We start from the raw sequence: 7,790 nt of genomic DNA, 5'->3' as shown, positions 1-7,790 counted from the left end.
TTCCACATCATACAGTGGGCTGACAAATCAGAAGAGTCATGAATGGTAAAGTTTAGTGTCTACAACTTTCTCTTGTAGAAACTAATACCATAGATATTAAAGGGCTTGGCAAAACATTTTTGTAGGTCCCCTGTTATAAACCTTGTGATTTGGGTTTTCTTTTGTATTGATAACATCTGTTTTTTTAAGAGAGTACCGGTTTTTTTATTCATCAAGAAAAATCATCGTTCCCCTTACAAAATCCACCAGCAGGAGCAGAGGAAGATCTGTATACTCTTTTCTGGGGGTACAAACCCAAGAAAGTTTCCGGAATATAATCGTTCCCTTCATGACTTGCACCACCAGCAGCAGAGGAAGACCTCAAAACCCCAAAAATGTAGTTTGGAAATTAAATTTGAATAAAACATGGACATCATTTGACTACGCGTGCATGCTTGTAATATATATGAGTCGTTTGGTTTTCAAAACCAGCTACATTCCAAAAACATTTTTTCTGTCGGAAAAATGAAAAAAAAAACTCTTAGTTTGTAGTCCATCTTAGATATATATTTGAAACTTTTTTTTATAATTAACAAACATATAAGTGTACTTATAGACACAATAATAACATCTGATTCTCAATGGTTGTCAAGGTAAAAAATAGAAAAAATTGGATGTAGCTGCTTTTGCAACTAACAATTGGATGTAGCTGGTTTTGGTTTAAAATTTCATAGGTAATCACTTAAGAAATGAAGTAGTTTCAACAAGAGCTTTATTAATAGAGGAAAGTGCCCAAATTCGGACCCCCATTTTGTTTTTATATTATAAAATATATAAATTATTGAAAAAACCTGTTTTAAAAACTATGTAATATTTACTTTACTATGTCGTGTACTATTTGTAATTTATTTATGCCAAAAATATATATAAGTTTACAGGAGTAAATACAAAAATTTGTAAACCTTACACTTCAGTGAATTTCAAAAAGGTTGCCTAAACTGGACCCCTGGGTAAAATGACAAAAAAACTTAATTTACTGAACTAGGAAAGGGAATAAAACTGAAAATCAATTGCAAAACGGTTTGACAGAAAAGTTTTTTTATTTGAACATTTTTTTAACGTAGAAAATTGAAAATGTGAAAATTCAAGGTTGGGAAAATGTACATTGGGTTCAGTGAATAGGTTTGTAGATTATTAAAGGCAAAAATAACAGATATAAATGTCCTTATCAGCTCCTGCGCAATCTACATGGGCCCACATAGAACACATGACACACATTACCCAGAGTTCTCCTTTATTGTCCTCTGAAAACTTTCTGTCGCAAAACATACAAGCCGCGTCGTCTTCTTTGGCTGGAATTACACCAGGAGGTACCTCGAGTTCTGAATTTCCGGATGAGACACTCTCATCTGCTTCACTGCCGGATACTTTTTCATCCCGTTCATCAAAAGAAAGACGTTTCTTAACCAGTTGTTTTCCTTTCTTCCGGTTCCCCCGACATCCTCCAGTAATACGGTTCTTTGCCTTTTGCTGTGCTTCCTTCTCTTCTTTAGCTTTTTTGGCCTCCTCTAATTGAGTTTTATAAGGAGTAGAAGTAATGACTGTAGACTTGCAGGCTTTTCGTCCTCTATTTGACGTTCTTTTTCTTGACTTGTGGAAGTGGGGTTATGTCAAATGGGCTGATCTGACAAGATGTGGCAGGGCTCATCTCGAGTTCTTCATCCGGCAAAGGAAGATAACCAACTACTGAACTTGTTGATGCTGATGGCCTATTTAAATCGATCTCTTGAAAACCACCTTGTTCATTCGAAGTACTTTGGTTCTGATTTATTGGTGGGCTTAGGTTTGTGCCTTTAGGTTTTATTTTTCTTCAATACAGCTTCATAAAAAGAGGAATCTCTTTGTTTGTTAGCTTCTTCTATGTATTCAGCGTCCGAGAATATTGTTTTGTTCAATGGCCATATCCCAGTTACTTTAAAACCATTGATCGCTACTTCAGCTCTCTGACATTTGATGTAAGCTTTACCAAATAACTCCATCACATCAAACGCGGTGACAGGACGTTGGTTAATTCTGAGCCACTGTCTTATTTCATCACTGTAATGGATTTTCAGAGGACCCATGAAGGTCTTGTCCAACGGCTGGAGTTTATGAGAGCAGTGGGGAGGCAGAGAAAGAATGGTCACATGATTTTCTTTTGCCAGGTCAATTAAATCTATGTTTTGGGTGTGGCTAAAGTGCCCATCCAGCAACAAGAGCACAGGTTTTTCTTTGGTGGGATTGGAGAACTTAATGAAATGTCGAAACCACTCTGTGAAAGAATTTGTCTGAATCCATCCTGAAGGATGTGTGGAAAAGATAGTTCCAGCTGGAGCTCCTTTTGTAAGTTGTTCACTCATGTTTTTTTCTAGGGAAAACTACCAACGGGGGCACAAAAGAACCACTAGCACTCATGCAAGCTACAACAGTGATTAGGGCTCCACGCTCTCCTGAAGTCAAGGAAGCAAACCTGTTTTTTTCCCCCTTAGACCTACAACCTTTGCTACTTTTGATTGAACAACGGTTATTCCGCTCTCGTCAACATTATAAATTCTATCAGGAGTAAATTTTTCCTTCTCATAAACTTCATCCAAAAGGCCAAAAAACATCTCAACATTTTCCTTGCTAAACCCAAGAGCCCTGCTATAAGAAGTCCCAGTTGGCTTTCTTTCTGATAACTTAGACTTGTGCCTTTGTAAGAAAAGACGTACCCATTTTTTTCCCTGCAATTTCATTTTTGAAAGGGTGTGCGATTTGATTTCTTTCTGCCAATTGGACAGCGATTCTTCGGAGATCAGCACGAGTAAGACCAAAAAATGATGCCTCCATCGCAAGACAGTAAGTAACTAGCTCCTCTTCAATATCTTTACTCAAAACAGTTGGCCTACCCCTCTTTACTTTTACTGCCTCTTCAGAATGTGCCGTACTTAACATTAGATAATCTTATAAGAGTAGTTTTGGGCACATTGAAGTGTTTACTAGCCTTTTTCCATCCCATATTTTTTTTACGAACTGCGTCTATTGCTTTTATCATGTCAGATTCATTCCATTTTCGCTGGGCTATTTTCCCCATTCTTCTTTTTAATCTGAAAACAATACAATAAGGAATATAATCTGGAAAAAATAACTAGGCCTATTTTTAAATAAAATATCACACATTATGCAGGGGGTCCAGTTTAGGCAACTGTTGGGGGTCCGTTTTAGGCACCTCATTTCTGAATTTTTAAAACGCCATATTTTAATTAAAAAAATATCCCATGGAAATAATTACATGGTTACGTGATTCCTTCAACATTACCATTTAAGAATATATAAGGGTTGTAAGGCTTACCTGTCATTTATCGCGTCCAACTAAAAAAAAAACTGAGCACTCACAAAAACTTTTAGTATTGCAAAAACACGTAATGGCCGACTGTCAAGAAAGCAACTGGAGCAGGTGACGCTAGCGCTCTTCTACTTTGTGGTGGAACCTTGCACTAGTATTTAAACTGTTTGTTGCTAGGTTTCAGCACTCATCAGAGACAATAACCATGGGGGTCCACATTAAGGCAGGGGTCCGTATTTGGGTACTTTCCTCTACAATAAATATTAATAAGAATATTATTTTGCTGTCTTTTTTATTCAATTCAAACAGTTAAATCCGCAACTTCTTCATAATTTTCAAAACACATCTTCATGATCTTTGGGCTCCAATACTTTTTTATAGAAACTTAGACTTTCTTGTTCTTGCCAGCCCTCACCGAAATGTTTTTTAGAAACTGTGCAACATCTGCAATTTTTAACGGAGCAACTTTGACACCAGTTTTGATTTTATCGGGGTGAGGCATTTTCGACACCTTTTCGCCTTTTAGGGTTACTATTTAATACTTTCGTATATCAGTGCGGTAGTGAGGTTCCCCCGTAATAAGTACATTACTGCCTTTAGTAGTCTTCTTAAATATGAATCTTTGGCTCATGTTAAACTGAAAATGCCAGTTACGAGGAGGCTTAAATATTTCCAAGCATCTTTGTTTATATTCAAAAAACTTCATTAACCAAGGGACGAACCGTACCGAATTCTGAAAAAAATGTTAGTATATTCTTCAGGCTGAATAATAAAAATTTTTTTTTATTACCTTTTCGATGCGTGCAAATACACGATCAGGTGGCAAGAAAGAGTGCCCAACAATGGGAAAGATGTACTCAATCTTCTCAATGCTTACGGGGGCATTATTACAAAGCCAGTAGCTTATCATTCCCATCATGTCGTGTTTTTGTTCTGTCCCCCGCACCCGTCGGACACCAGACGAAGGACTTTTACGTTGTTAGGAATGTTAATATTGTTTAAAAACTGTAAACGGCTGAGCTGATCTCATTAGAGCCTTTTTTATGTTCAGTTTCATCAAAATCGTAAACAAAACAATTTTCCTTGGTTTGTTTGGCTGTAGAACTACCAACTACTGTAGTTAGATTGTACTTGTATAACTGTCTAGAATAGTACGCACTCTGGCCGGCACTTTCGGTAACACCTGATTTTTTGGCAATCCAAATTCTCTTGAATTTCGGGCCAATTAGGATTTGTTGTGAAAGTAATGAAGAGATCTGGTTTCCCGTAACGTGCCACAATCGCCATGGCCTCGCGGTACCTGGCCTGCATATAACGCGGCGATCCTACAGTCATGGCTGGGAGAACTACCAATTTTCCAACCCGAGCTCCCAACGCACGCGCTCTTTCTTCCAGGTACCTACGACGACCTCGATAATTTTCCACTCTCAGTGATCGCTGGTTCTGGCCGAATGAACCAAAGTTGATTTGCCTCGACTTTACACCATGCGTCAACAATGTACTGTTGAAACAACTTTCCTCCGTTGTGCAGGATGGAGAAGCCATTCCTGACGGCCAATCGCCACGAGTAAAATTGTCTCAACGTCACTGTTCTGTTTGTCTGCCTGTGTGGTACACCCGTTCTGTATCCGTATTCCCCGTTGGGAAATAGGAGAGGGTACACCATTGGATCGGCAAGGCTGTTCAGATTCTTGATCTGATTTCTGCGGTCACTCCCCCTGCGGGTAGACAACCAAATCTACATCTCTGGGCGGCTCTTCACCTGTGTAAACTGCAGCAATGTCACTTCTGCAGGCAGGCAAATTGTACCGTCTCAGATCGTTGCCAATGCGTTCCTTGAAGATGACGTGCACATCATGAACTCTGACCCTCGTCCGGTACGTCAGTCAAAACCTCCGAGATGAACCGATAGGCTCTGCAGAGTTGATTGACACGTCTCAACATGGTCTCAATTGTTCGAATCGTGACTTCCCTTACGCGATCTCCAATAAGGGCGTTTATTTCTTGGCAAGCCTCCTCAGTGTCTATGAAATAGAGCTGATTCAGCTTGTGTAGAGCCATCCGAACCGGAACCGGTTCCGTGTAATGATACACTTGGCCCGAGATGCAGAAACACCAATGACCCTGGCCGACATTTCTGTCAACGGGGATTGTGCTTTGAATGACGCCATTGCAAAATTTGAATTTACCGTTCTGATGTTTCTGCGAAACTCAAACGTCCGCCGCGTCTTCTCCGGTCAGAAAACCACGTAGTTCTTCTGGGCACGGGCCAAGTGCAGGAATTTCAACCTTACCCAAATTGCAACATTGCATGTACAGTCCTTGCCGATTACAGGCTTCTTCAGCAAAATATTTGGCGTCACACATACGACAACGTACCTGAAAACGTCCTAAAGAACTCATTGGAACAGTTTCCACCGATTCGGCTCCATACAACAGGGCAGTCCTATACGTAACCCGGTGGGGTACGTCAGCATGTCGCCTCCTCGGAGGAAGGACGCGACGTGGCGGGTTTACTCGTGGATTCACAATGTCATTGATATTTACATTATTTCCACGGGGCAGAACAATATTAATTTCGGCCTCATTATTTGGCCGCTCATTAACGGCAATTCGTACGTCACGAACGGCCAAATAGTTTTCCAATTTCTTGTGTCGACAATCTACGTAGCAGGACCCTACAATCGGGCAACTCTACGCGTCGATTATGAGGCATCATGTTAAATTAATTACAATACTATGCAAAAAGTAATTGGAATTTAGAACCGTAGAAAATGAAAATCAATCACTAAATCCACGAGTAAATGACAACACTCTACCAACAGAATTTAGTTTTTTGGGCGTCTAATGCGCCGTATTTTCTTCGTGCAAAGTAAAGATAATTTTTTTGTCAGATTTCACACCAATTATATTTAAAATGACAGCAGCAAGTTCATGCTTGCCGTGCATGTTCATGTGCAAGCCATGCGATGTGAAAAATTCTCTTTTAAAATTTGAGATGTCTATGAAGTTGGCACAATTTAAATTTTTCAAAGTTGCATTGAGGCTTGCACGTGCACGATGCACGGCAGGCGAAACAGCATCTCTCCTCCTAGGCAAGTTGATAATACTAAGATTGTTCAATTTAGACAGTTTAATCAACTTGCCTAGTGCATAAAAAAAGTCATTATTCACATAACCTTGATCACTGATATCGTTGGTCCCGGCCATGACTATAACTTCGTCGAATTTTTCTTGGTAGAGCAGGGCATTGTCCACAATGTAGTTTAAAGTGCCGTTGGGGGACACAATTGCCGTCACAGCGTATTCACTCGACCTCTCCAGGAGATGATGGAGCTCCCTCCCATGGCTGTCCGTGACCAACAGCACACGCTTTGTCACTATCTTATATGTTGGTTTCCACTTCCCCATCTAAATAAGAGAATTGTTTTAAGTATACGTACATTCATCCTTTCATAATAAAAAATATTAGTTGTCTGAAATCATTTCGTAAATATAGGTAACACACTTGAATTCATTTATTACAAAGAAATACTTTTATTTCAACTTACGTTGGGAAGTGGAACAGCAAACCAAAAGGGAGGGAACACTCACTGGAAAGGCCAGTGATGCGATGACGTTGCTGTAAATGAAATTGTCACAGTTTAACAAAGAATGCAGCATTATCACATGAAACAATGTATTTGATACAATTAGCACAATGTTTGAAATTCAATACGGTGTAGGAAAGTATATAAATAGTCAAATGGTTATAATTTTGTACATTGAACATTAAAATTCAATATGTTTAATTTCAGTGATAATGTTAAACACACTATAAAATGCTGATCCATAACAACGTTAGTCTGAAAACAAAAAGAAATTTTGGTTTTTGAGTTGGTTAAAAAAAAAGAAAAAAAAATAATTTTTATCCATTATTGTCAAAACAATATTATTGCTAGTAAAGTATTTTTAAATTCGTTAAATAGAACAAATAAATTCAATTAGTATGTTAAATTATATAAATGGACCATTACATTTACTTTTAACCTTATTATAAAGGAATTCCCCATGTAAATTATTATTATTCATTTAACGTTGTATAAATACATTATTAATTGAAACTTGTAGTATCAAAAAGCTGTTTACAATGTACACGAAATTTCGTTCCAAATTTAAATAACTTATAATTTCTAATGAAAAATTACTTACTTGACGGTACAAAATAGTTGGTGTCCCCAACGGCACCAAACTGAAATAGAAAACAATATATGAAATGCTTTTACCGCATTTGTAACGTAATACATTTCAAGTCAACAATCCTTATAGCAACTGTTTCTCCAGAAAAATGAAAGGTTTGCAATAAACAAATTACTTTTTTTTTACAATTTTTTTTAATATCAAACAATACTCAATAGCAATTCATTTTAATTATTTATTACATGTATACTGATTGAATACTTTTCAT

This window comes from Homalodisca vitripennis, unplaced genomic scaffold (assembly GCF_021130785.1).
Source record: "Homalodisca vitripennis isolate AUS2020 unplaced genomic scaffold, UT_GWSS_2.1 ScUCBcl_2794;HRSCAF=7893, whole genome shotgun sequence".
Lineage (NCBI taxonomy): Eukaryota > Metazoa > Arthropoda > Insecta > Hemiptera > Cicadellidae > Homalodisca > Homalodisca vitripennis.
Note: the sequence above shows the minus strand (reverse complement) of the source record.